This window comes from Lepidochelys olivacea (genome assembly GCF_965140295.1).
Source record: "Lepidochelys olivacea isolate rLepOli2 genome assembly, chromosome: 1".
NCBI lineage: Eukaryota > Metazoa > Chordata > Testudines > Cheloniidae > Lepidochelys > Lepidochelys olivacea.
Window position 1 is genome coordinate 275,164,773 of NC_140411.1, and position 12,852 is coordinate 275,177,624.

The following is a 12,852-nucleotide window of genomic DNA, read 5'->3' on the forward strand; positions in this document are numbered from 1 at the left end:
ATTAGGAGCACTTCAGACAGTCAGACTAGAACAGAGGCACAGGAGAATTGCATTCACCATGAACTGCAGCTTCATGGGATTACAGAAGGGTAAGTGAGAAATGCCTCCCACTGTTCAAAACTATCCTGATTTAGTGAGTAAAGCCCTGATTCGTACACAGTTGCTCTTAGAATACTTACTTGAGTGCTAGCCAGCATGGGGGGAGTAATCAGGCAGCTTTTCGGGTACGTCTATGAACAAGTGTCTATGGAGCCTGTAGCAGCAAGCCTCCCAACCTGGGTCCACAGCCTTAGGCTTGCGCTACTACACTAGAATAGGTGTCTAGACAGCGCTTTATAGTTGTGGCTCGGGCTATAGCTTGGGCTCTGAAGTCCACTCCGCTCCCGAGGCTTCAGAGCCCAGGCTTCAGCCCAAGCTGCAACATCTCTACAGCTATTTTTGGTGTGGTAGCGCAAGCCTGAGTCTGGGAGGCTCGCTACTGCGGGTTGTGTAGACTTGCCCTGAGCCTCCTGGGACATCCAGCAAGCTACTTCCCCATTCACGTTATGTGTACAGTACCGTTCTCTGGTGTGTGTTCCCTATGCCAGGACAAATAGTGAACTACCTTCCCCTGGTAAATGGCTAGGGAATTAAGTACCACAAGTACATCACAGACAAACTAAACAAAATCTACGGGACTTTTTTCGGACTTATGTCAGTGGCTTTCAAATAACTCATTAATATTAATAAAATATTTTTCTTTCAATCATTATTAGATCTATATTTTCCCATTGATGCCTCCTTTGAAGGCATCATAAAATCCAAATGAGGACACCTGATTAAACCAAATGTGAAACTAAAATATTTATATAAAACATAGAAATTTCATAAATCTGAGGAGCCTAAGGTTGGTGCAACAATAGCTTTGCTAGTCAACAACCTAGTCAGAAGGGGACTTCTTCCAAAAGACCCCATAGACCAGGGATTTTCAAACTGGGGGTTGTGACCCCTCATGGGGTTACGAGGTTATTACATGCGGGTTTTGAGCTCTCAGATCTGTGAGTGGTGTGGCTCAGGCTGTCAGCCCTGCCATTTGCAGGGCTGACAGCCCAAGCCCCGTCATGCACAGGGCTCACAGCCCAGCTCCACCGCCTGCCCCACTTTGCCTCCAGCCCTGCTCTGCCTCCAAAGAAAGGACACCAAAATAGAAGTTTGCTCAGGGCGCCATTTTCCCCAAGGCTGGCCCTGGGATTGAGACAACATTAGAGGGCTTAATTATTCAGTGGCTGAAAAGCTGCATTAAACCACAGACCAATCAGAACACTGAGATAGGCACCAAAAAAAAAAAAAATTATAATTTAAGTCAGACACACAGACACACATTTTCTCCTGTAAATAATAGCCACATCTACTGCTAAAACCAGTATGTTCAGCCTCAACTTGATGAAATTACTGATGTTACTAACTGCGTTCCTATGATATGTAAATGCTTTGGATGTTAAAGATGAATTCTTATTCTGTGAACAACTTGAAACAACCACACCAGCACAGGGCATTTTCAATAAGGTGAATGCCTTTTCCGAAAGCAGTGACAATAAGTAGAAAAATCTTTTGTTAGTCTATGTACTGATGGTGCTCCAGCCATGGTGGGTGTGTGGTCTGGCTTTCAGCAGAAGGTAAAGTGCGTGTCACCTAATGTGATTGTCACTCGTGGAATCCATTGTCAAGTCCTAGCTGCAAAGGCATTGCTAATGTGCTTTAATGCTATGGTGGATGTTGTATGCTTTGAATAGTCATCTTTTTCAAGAGCTCTGCAAGGAAATGGGTGGTGAATACGAAGTTCTGCTTTTCCACACTCAAGTCGGGTGGCTTTCTAGAGGACGCGCATTAAAGCACGCTTTTATACTTCATGAAGAGATGGAGGAGTTTTTCCTGCAAAAAGAGAAACAAGAGATGAACAAAATGTTCAGTGACAAGAAATGGCTTCTCTGCTTAGCATACCTAGTCAATATCTTCGGTAGTCTTAATGACCCTCAGTCTGTCACCTCAGGGAAAATGTTCAATATTAATAGACCTGACTAATAAAATCAGAGCCTTCCAGATAAAGTTGGATCTGTGGTGCAGTAATTTGGACACAGACAGATATGGCATGTTTCTCACACTTTCCTCATTCAGCGAGGAGAAGGAAGTCAATGTTGATAGCACTCTCAAGTCAGTTATTACTGAACATCTGAAAGCCCTTCACGAAGAGTTCTCACACTACTTCCCAGTGCTACCAGAAGCACTTCATTCCCTGGTGAAGAACCCTTTCAGTGTGATGGCTGAGCAGTTATCTACTGAGGATATTCATGCACAGGAACAGTTTATCGACATGATCAATTATGACGAAGTGAAACCAAAATTCACACAGCTGCCTCCAAACCAGTTCTGATGTTCAGTTGCAAGTGAATACTCACTGGTGTCTGAAATGGTCTGGAGAGCCCTTCTGCCATTTCCCACTATCTATGAATGCGAGAGTGGATTCTGCAGCCTTCTCACAATAAAGACAAAATCCCGAAACCAGTCTGATGTAAAGGACAACATCAGATGTGCCTTTTCTAACACAACGCCAAGAATAAAACTTCTTCTTGTGTCAAATAAACAGCATCATCCATCTCACTGATTTTCTTTCTGCTTATGATGATGCTTATGCTTAAGGTGATTAATTGCTGTTAAGTATTAAAATTAAATTCTACTTAATAGTAATTTAAAAATAACTTCAGTGCTTCTAACAATAATTCAGTAGTCTTAATTTAAAAGCAGTGAGAAACAATTTCAATATTCATTTAAAACAATAGGGATATACATTTAGAATTTAAGATAGTGTTAAATCTATTAAGTGTTTTTAATTTAAGGGGGAGGGCCGCACTCAGAGGCTTTCTGTGTTAAAGGGGTCTCCAATACAAAAAGTTTGAGAACCAGTGCTATAAACCATAAGAGTGATGACACAGTGCACATCAGTTTCAAAACCCTCAGCTATCACCTTTCAGACCAAAGGTTTTTCATATACTTTGCAAGGAAAGCCTACTCTATGGCAAATGAATGGCCCATGGACTTGGGGTATGATTCTTGCTTGGAGTGAGACGTCTTGGTTCTGTCTTGGTCAAGCCCTTGATATGATTTGTGTCAAGCAATGGGTTTTAACTTGGTGATCAAAAGAAAGCCATGTTACATCCACAAATCACCATAATTTATCCTAAATGGCTATCTTAAGAATGCAGACTTACAGGTGAGGAGCTAGTGGCGGGAAACAGAGAAATTATCAGATGAGGTTGCAAAGAGACCTCAACGCTCACTGTCAAAGCCAGCATAGCAATCTGTTGTTTGCTACCAACCCAAAGGGCATCCAAGAAGGGGCTATTACCATGGAAGAGAGAAAAATATGGAGCAGAAGTTTCCAAGGAAACTGACGGGATCCACGGGGTTAAGCCTGGGACTGTGGGACCACTGGGACCCCTTAACTCTCCAGCCTGAGTGGTCTCTCACAATGTTCTGCTAATGACAAGCAGAAAACCCTTCCAGATACTGTTATCACTCAGCATAATCGCATGTGGAGCCCCACATCCAGCTAGATTGCATGAATGCTCCCAGAGCCACTCATGAATCACACAGAGAAAGGTACCAGCCAAATCCTCCGAGCTCCCAGCTTTGTACCTCAGGAATATACTGTCTTGCACTGCTCAAGGCCCTTTATAGAGCAATGCAAGTTTATTAATTGATTCACCTCTTCATCAATGGAAAGTGGATATACACCAGTCTCTGTGACCTGAGCAGATTTGCCAAGCACTGCAGGCAAACTCACTGGTAAAGATAAACAGTAAAACAAGTTTATTGATTACAAAAGATAGATTTTAAGTGATACAGGTGATAGGCAAAAAGTCAGAATGGCTACCAAAATAAAATATAAGCATGCAGTCTAAACCTTAACCCTTATCACACTAGACAGTATTTAGATGAAGCAATGTTCTCACCCCACTGGACCTTACAATCCTTAATATACAGGTTTGTCTCTTAAACCTGGGGCAGTCTCCTCTGTTGAAGTCTTCACTCTTCTGAGCGTTCTTGTTGCTTGCAGCGTAGGTAGCGGGAGGAGAAAAGGAAAAACATGGGTCTACTGTGTTCTGTTTTATACCCTTATGGTATGTCTACACTATGAAATTAGGTCAAATTTATAGAAGTCGGTTTTGTAGAAAGCGTTTTTATACAGTTGATTGTGTGTGTCCCCACACAAATGCTCTAAGTGCATGTAGTCGGTGGAGTGTGTCCACAGTACCGAGACAACCATCGACTTCCGGAGCGTTACACTGTGGGTGGCTATCTCACAGTTCCCGCAGTCTCCGCCATTTGAATTCTGGGTAGAAATCCCAGTGCCTGATGGGGCTAAAACATTGTCGCGGGTGGTTCTGGGTACATATCGTCAGGCCCCCGTTCCCTCCCTCCCTCCGTGAAAGCAAGGGCAGACAATCCTTTTGCGCCTTTTTTCTTGAGTTACCTGTGCAGACGCCACAGCAAGCATGGAGCCTGCTCAGCTAACTGTCACCATATGTCTCCTGGGTGCTGGCAGACGTGGTACTGCATTGCTACACAGCAGCAGTTTATTGCCTTTTGGCAGCAGACAGTGCAGTATGACTGGTAGCCGTCATCAATGTAGTCCTGGGTGCTCTTTTAACCGGGCACCTGGGCAAACATGGGAGTGATTCAGCCAGGTAATTTCCCTTGTTTCGTCTCATGGCGATTCAGTCCCGCACTGTCTTTTAATCTGCAGCAAGCAGCAGATGTTGGCCAGTAGACATATTGCACCGTCTTTGGCCGAGCACCCAGGTGTTGACGATGGCTAGCAGTCGTACTGCACAGTCTGCTGCCAGCAAGATGTATAAAGATAGATGAAGTGGCTCAAAACAAGAAATAGACCAGATTTGTTTTGTATTCATTTTCTCCTCCCTCCCTCAGCCTCTGTGAAATCAACGGACTGCTAAACCCAGTTTTGAATTCTATCCTTCAGGTTTTGAGTTCTATCCTTGAGGGGGCCATTCAGTTTCTCGCAAAGCCACCCCCTTTGTTGATTTTAATTCTCTGTAAGTCAACCCTGTAAGCCATGTCGTCAGTCGCTCCTCCCTCCATCAGGGCAACGGCAGACAATCGTTCTGCGCCTTTTTTCTGTGCAGACGCCATACCACGGCAAGCCACTCCATACCACCGCTCAGATCACTTTGGCAATTATGAGCACATTAAACACCACACGCATTATCCAGCAGTATATGCAGCACCAGAACCTGGTAAAGCGATACCAGACAAGTAGGCGACGTCAGCATGGTCACGTGAGTGATCAGGACATGGACACAGATTTCTCTCAAAGCACAGGCCCTGGCAATGTGGGCATCATGGTGCTAAGGGGGCAGGTTGATGCGGTGGAACGCCGATTCTGGGCTTGGGAAACAAGCACAGACTGGTGGGACTGCATAGTTTTGCAGGTCTGGGACGATTCCCAGTGGCCACGAAACTTTCGCATGCGTAAGGGCACTTTCATGGAACTTTGTGACTTGCTTTCTCCTGCCCTGAGGCGCAAGAATACCAAGATTAGAGCAGCCCTCACAGTTGAGAAGCGAGTGGCAATAGCCCTGTGGAAGCTTGCAACGCCAGATAGCTACCGGTCAGTCGGGAATCAATTTGGAGTGGGCAAATCTACTGTGGGGGCTGCTGTGATGCAAGTAGCCAAAGCAATCAAAGATCTGCTGATATCAAGGGTAGCGACCCTGGGAAATGTGCAGGTCATAGTGGATGGCTTTGCTGCAATGGGATTCCCTAACTGTGGTGGGGTCATAGACGGAACCCATATCCCTATCTTGGCACTGGAGCACCAAGCCCGTGAGTACATAAACTGCAAGCACTGGTGGATCACAAGGGACGTTTCACCAACATCAACATGGGATGGCCGGGAAAGGTACATGACGCTCGCATCTTCAGGAACTCTGGTCTGTTTCAAAAGCTGCAGGAAGGGACTTACTTCCCAGACCAGAAAATAACCTTTTGGGGATGTTGAAATGCCTATAGTTATCCTTAGGGACCCAGCCTACCCCTTAATGCCATGGCTCATGAAGCCATACACAGGCAGCCGGGACAGTAGTCAGGAGCTGTTCAACTACAGGATGAGCAAGTGCAGAATGGTGGTAGAATGTGCATTTGGACATTTAAAAGCACGCTGGTGCAGTTTACTGATTCACTTAGACCTCAGCGAAACCAATATTCCCACTGTTATTACTGCTTGCTGTGCGCTCCACAATATCTGTGAGAATAAGGGGGAGATGTTTATGGCGGGGTGGGAGGTTGAGGCAAATCGCCTGGCTGCTGGTTACGCACAGCTAGACACCAGGGCGGTTAGAAGAGCACAGGAGCGCACGGTGCACATCAGAGAAGCTTTGGAAACCAGTTTCATGACTGGCCAGGCTACGGTGTGAAAGTTCTGTTTGTTTCTCCTTGATGAAATCCCCCGCCCCTTGGTTCACTCTACTTCCCTGTAAGCTAACCACCCTCCCCACCTCCCTTCGATCACCACTTGCAGAAGCAATAAAGTCATTGTTGCTTCACATTCATGCATTCTTTATTCATTCATCACACAAATAGGGGGATAACTGCCAAGGTAGCCCGGGATGGGTGGTGGAGCAAAGAAGCACCAGGAGGAGTGGTGAAGGAGGGAAGCACAAGGCCATACAGCACTTTAAAAGTTTAAAACTTTAAAACTTATTGAATGCCAGCCTTCTGTTGCTTGGGCAATCCTCTGGGGTGGAGTGGCTGGGTGGCCAGAGGCCCACCCCACCGCGTTCTTGGGCATCTTGGTGAGGAGGCTATGGAACTTGGGGAGGAGGGCGGTTGGTTACACAGGGGCTGTAGCAGCGGTCTGTTCTCCTGCTGCCCTTCCTGCAGCTCAACCATATGCTGGAGCATATTGGTTTGATCCTCCAGCAGCCTCAGCATTGAATCCTGCCTCCTCTCATCACGCTGCTGCCACCTTTCAGCTTCAGCCCCTTCTTCAGCCCACCACTTATTCTCTTCAGCCCGCCACCTCTCTTCCCGGTCATTTTGTGCTTTCCTGCACTCTGGCATTGTCTTCCTCCATGCATTCATCTGTGCTCTGTCAGTGTGGGAGGATAGCATGAGCTCAGAGAACATTTAATCACTAGTGCGTTTTTTTCGCCTTCTAATCTTCGCTAGCCTCTGGGAAGGAGAAGACTCTGTGATCCTTGAAACACATGCAGCTGGTGGAGGAAAAAAAAAGAGACAGTGGTATTTAAAAAGACACATTTTATAGAACAATGGGTACACTCTTTCACGGTAAACCTTGCTGTTAACATTACATACATAGCACATGTGCTGTCGTTACAAGGTCGCATTTTGCCTCCCCCCACCGCGTGGCTATCCCCTCAACCCTCCCCCCTCCCCGTGGCTAACAGCGGGGAACATTTCTGTTCAGCCACAGGCAAACAGCCCAGCAGGAACGGGCTCCTCTGAATGTCCACTTAAGAAAAGCACCCTATTTCAACCAGGTGACCATGAATGATATCACTTTCCTGAGGATAACACAGAGAGATAAAGAGCGGATGTTGTTTGAATGCCAGCAAACATACACTGCAATGCTTTGTTCTACAATGATTCCCGAGTATGTGCTACTGGTCTGGAGTGGTAAAGTGTCCTACCATGGTGGATGGAATAAGGCTGCCTTCCCCAGAAACCTTTTTCAAAGGCTTTGGGAGTATATCCAGGAGAGCCACTAATGCCAGGGCAAATTAATCATTAAACATGCTTGCTTTTAAACCATGTATACTATTTTAAAAGGTACAGTCACCAGAGGTCCCTTCTTTGCCTGGCAGGTCCGGGAGGCATCCTTGGTGGGTTCGTGGGGTACTGGCTCCAGGTCCAGGGTGAGAAACAGTTCCTGGCAGTTGGAAAAAATGGTTTCTCCGCTTGCTTGCTGTGAGCTATCTACAACTTCATCATCTTCCTCGTCCCCAAAACCTGCTTCCGTGTTGCCTCCATCTCCAGTGAAGGAGTCAAACAACACGGCTGGGATAGTGGTGGCTGAACCCCCTAAAATGGCATGCAGCTCATCATAGAAGCGGCATGTTTTGGACTCGGACCCGGAGCGGCCGTTCACCTCTCTGGTTTTCTGGTAGGCTTGCCTCAGCTCCTTAAGTTTCACGTGGCACTGCTTCGAGTCCCTGTTATGGTCTCTGTCCTTCATGCCCTGGGAGATTTTCACAAAGGTTTTGGCATTTCGAAAACTGGAACGGAGTTCTGATAGCATGGATTCCTCTCCCCATACAGCGATCAGATCCCGTACCTCCCGTTCGGTCCATGCTGGAGCTCTTTGCAATTCTGGGACTCCATCATGGTCACCTCTGCTGATGAGCTCTGCATGGTCACCTGCAGCTTGCCACGCTGGCCAAAGAGGAAATTGAAATTCAAAAGTTCGCAGGCCTTTTCCTATCTACCTGGCCAGTGCATCTGAGTTGAGAGTCCTGTCCAGAGCGGTCACAATGGAGCACTCTGGGATAGCTCCCGGAGGCCAATACCGTCTAATTGCGTCCACAGTACCCCAAATTCGACCCAGCAAAGCCGATTTCAGTGCTAATCCCCTTGTCGGCGGTGGAGGAAGGAAATCGATTTTAAGAGCCCTTTTAAGTCGCAAAAAAAGGCTTCGTCGTGTGGACACGGGTGCAGGGTTAAATCGATTTAATGCTGCTAAATTCAACCTCAACTCCTAGTGTAGACCAGGGCTAAGTCCATGTGCTTGGAGAACACCAGACATGCCTGAACTTGTGGGCATTGCTGAGTCACCAGTCAAGGTTGAGCAATTCTCCTGGTGTGGCCTTGTGCAAATGAGTCATTGAACTGTAACCCTTGCGGGACAATGGCTATTGATGGTTGTTTGACACCCACCTGGGTGTTGGTTAGCCCCCTTGTCCTTGTCTCTGGGGATCTAATACCTGGACGATTCCCCAACTCTCAGCATATTTTAGTGAGAATCATACAACACATTCTCCTAACTTCATATGCATTAATGATGTACATATTTAGATGGAACAGTGGGTTTTAGCGGATCATAACCTTTCCCCTGATACCTCACATGGCCTGGTTTATATGCAATATCACAATTATATAAAAATGAGGAATATGGTGGTTACAGGGTGCTCCCCCGAGGTATAGAGTGTCACAGAAACCTAGAGAAGTTTTCCTCCAAAGCAACAAAATTTTCAGCATGACTGTAATAGAGTCCTTGGTGGGTTAGGTGGCCTAGCGGTTAGAACACATGGTGCCCCCTCCCTCCCAGTCTTTCAGTCCTGGTCCTCCTTTACTCAGTGGTGCAGTGAGGGGTACACGTGACTCGGAGTTCTTCCTGTAGTGGGGGGCATTGCTAGGGAGGCTCTGACCCAGGGCTGTAGAAGGGTCAACAGTATCTGGGCCCCAAAGTTGCCCCCTGTTTTTACTCTCCCTTCGTTGCTTCCTAGTGCTGCTTTTCTCTCACAGCTTTCAGTCCCAGATAACCGAATTGTCAGTGCCAACCGGCTCAGCATATAGTCTCACTTCCCTCAGGGAGGCTTCTCTGGTGACCTTGACAGGAGCCTTCAGGATAGGTGTGTCCTCCTCCCCTCTTCTGAGCTGGGTTGCTCCCTTTTCAACCTTTTCTGCAGTTGGAGCATGCTCTGCAGGGTTGGAAGGGCGGGGCTACCTGGGCCCAATGCTGTCCTTTAACCCCTTCCGACCCAGTATGGGGTTTGTATACACCATCACAATGACAAAGACATAAAGTGTTTGTTTACAAGAGATCACAATTCCTGTGCAAGACTCTTCTTTCTGAGCTGTCCTCTGTACCCAGAATCTTAAGTGGTGAAAGTAGTCACAGCAAGGCACAGATGACATGTTACACACCTGTACCCATGCATAGATAACATGCCAATCAGTACCCTGTCCAGAGAAATGGACCCTTTCATAAATGAACAGCTGCTGAAAAGGATTCATAGCCACCAGTTCTTCATAATCAAGATCTTTTGATCCCAATGCAGAGAATTTGTCACCAACATGTCAAAAAGAGACATGTCTTTGGCTGTAATTTTACAATAATGGTAAAGACTTGCAAAGATCTAAAACTTCATTGCATCAATCACTTCTTGAGGGATCATCAATAGCCATATATCTCTAATGGCTAGGATTGCTGGTGCCATGCATTAGCTTCATCCCATGAGTGGGTTTTCTCAAAATATACCTGCTAAAAATCCTTCTGAGGACATACAACGATGCACTTGATGGAATGTAAATTAGGTGTCATTCTCAGATGATATCCAAATACCCCTTTGTGGGCAGCTAAGTGTGACAGATATAGAAATTTCCTGCAATATCCTTGAAAGACGTTATGGTATTAGATGTATGTATTATTGTGGGCAAGAGACTGTATATAATTTCATGGGGTAGGGTGACCACAGCTTCTCCAGGAACTGAGAACAGGGTGGAGTGGTTGGGCAAATTCACTCAGATTGCGACATTTCCAGAGAAGTACCTAGCGAAGCTTGCATATACTAGTTCAAACTGGATTCTCCAGAGACCAACAGACAAAAAAGGACTTCTGAAAAAATAACCTGAGTTTAAACTGACGTAGTGCCTTCTTTCTGATTAATCAAATGGACAGGACCTTTTGCTCAAGGGCCCCCAATCCTTTCTGGGAAGAGTTAGAAGGACTTTAGCTTACTGAGGCCCCAAAAGACTGATGAGTGACTGCTTGTAAGTTTTTAGCATGCATAGATGAACTTTTATTTTAATATTTTTAATATCTCTAATGCTTTCAGCTTAAGAATAAATGTGCTTGCTTATAAAAGGCTGTGTTGTAACTTATGACTCCTGGCAATCACATGTTCCATAAGCCTTCGGAGAGATAGAAAAGCACAGACACTGGCCTGTTTAGGCAGCCTAGCTTGCTGGGGATATCACAGTATAGGCAGGAAACTGTGTCCTGGACAAAATCCTGCCCACGATGGAGAGAGACATGGGTCTCCAACCAAGAGAGGTGACAGCTGAGAAGCCAAGAGCCTAGAGTGGGTGCCCTCGAGCGACCATGGGGGAGAGAATAGAGGTGCAGTTTTCCTGAACTGTGACAGTAAGTGCAAATAACGTGGAAAGCCAACCCAGTTTTCAATCTAGATCTTTGCATATTTACTATGGAAGCAAGCATACAAGATTTCCAAAATCTAATAGTACACATCCTTTTAGTTCATTTTGACACCTCTGTCCGGGTGTATCTTAAAAAATACATCACATACATGGCCCTAGGAGTTCATACCAGCCGTCCATCAAGTCCCCTATACTGTCTATGGTGCAACCAGTACCAGCCGCATTAGTAGAAGATGCAAGAAAATACATAGTGGGCAATTATGGTACTCTCGGAAGTCTCCTCCTACTTTCCGTAAGGGGTTTGCTTATGTTTGAGGCATGAGTGTTTATATCACTTCCAAAACTAGGCGTAACAAAAGGTCAAAGCTTCTCTATGGTAATGGAAATAATGTCCTGGGTAGAGGAGAATCTGCTACCTTTCCAGAGAGTTCACCTAAAAGATACAGAAAAGAAGAAAAGGGAGAGTTTTGGTCCTCCTTCTAGTGCTCCAGCTCTAGTGCTCTAGTGGCCCAGAAGAAACTTTAGACATGCCAGACAGCCAACAACCCCATATTGTACCTGCAGAAAACACCAGACCTCTTGAAGCAGGGACTCCTCCTTTAAGATTGGGAACATCTGCATTTAACAGCCTGGGTATCAGAAGAGAAGTGTAGTTCAGCATGGATTTTCCATTCATTCTAATACAGTTTGGTATCCAGACAGAAGTCAATCACAATAATTAATTGATCTGGTCAAATTTATGTTTCTGGTGTGAGGGGAAACAGAAAGCTCTTTGGGGTAGTGTTTGCACTGTGCTCAGCACAGTGGGGCCTTTACCACTAGATGTGATGCAAATAATAATCCCAAAGTTCTGGCGATTTTAGCTTTACTAGAGTTTCTCCAGGAGGTTTGGTTGGAGTCCTACTTAGAAACGTGGATACCAGCCATACCAGCATTTTGTAAACTCCATCTTAGCATCAGGTGCCAAGTTTAATCACAGTGACAAATTAGACATACCTTGCCTGGTCTTTCTCATCACCATTGCCTCTGAAGGCAACTTTTGGAATTAGTTCCCATATCCATACAAGAACTTTGTCATAAGGAAAAGGTTATTTTTATAGCTCCAGAAATTTTTCTGTTCAAGGTAAGTTCCTCTTGCCACGATTCCTGGGAAATAGTTCTTCCATCATTTTGTATGAACCCTTGGAAGTTTGTGGAACAAATGCGCGTTCCTGGAGCTCTAAAGGTATAGCTCCAGCATATGGAGTACGTATACCAACTGTAGTTGGTTCATCCTATTCTATCCAAAATGCCAAGAGCTTGAGGTTGCTGCAGGCAAGATGTAAAAATCCTGCAACAGTTGTTAGGCATATGGGAAACTGTTTGTAGAAGTCCCTAAAGGCACTGGGGGAAAGTGTATGAGCCTCATCTCAGGAAGATTTACAAAGTAAGTTTTCTTTCCTCTGCAGCCTTTGGTAGGAAGATGCTACTGCTTTGGTTCCCACACAGCTCCTTAGTTCATAAAGCTCTTGCTTTGTGTGGGGGGATCTTCCTTTCCTGCATATTATTCTACTATAATAATTAAACTGCTTCCCCTTTCCCTCTCTACTACTGGGATTCACTGCTTGCTACTTCCCATGAGTAATAAATGAGGAGAGAAGCTGTGCAACAGAATGAGAAATTTCTTACCTGATAATT

At 45.6% G+C, this 12,852-nt stretch overlaps 1 protein-coding gene across 2 annotated transcripts in view; it reads left to right on the top strand.

Annotated features, from left to right (window-relative positions):
• Positions 1 to 12,852, top strand: part of CEP290 (centrosomal protein 290) — a 121,891-nt gene that overhangs the window by 20,939 nt on the left and 88,100 nt on the right. The window lies entirely within an intron of this gene.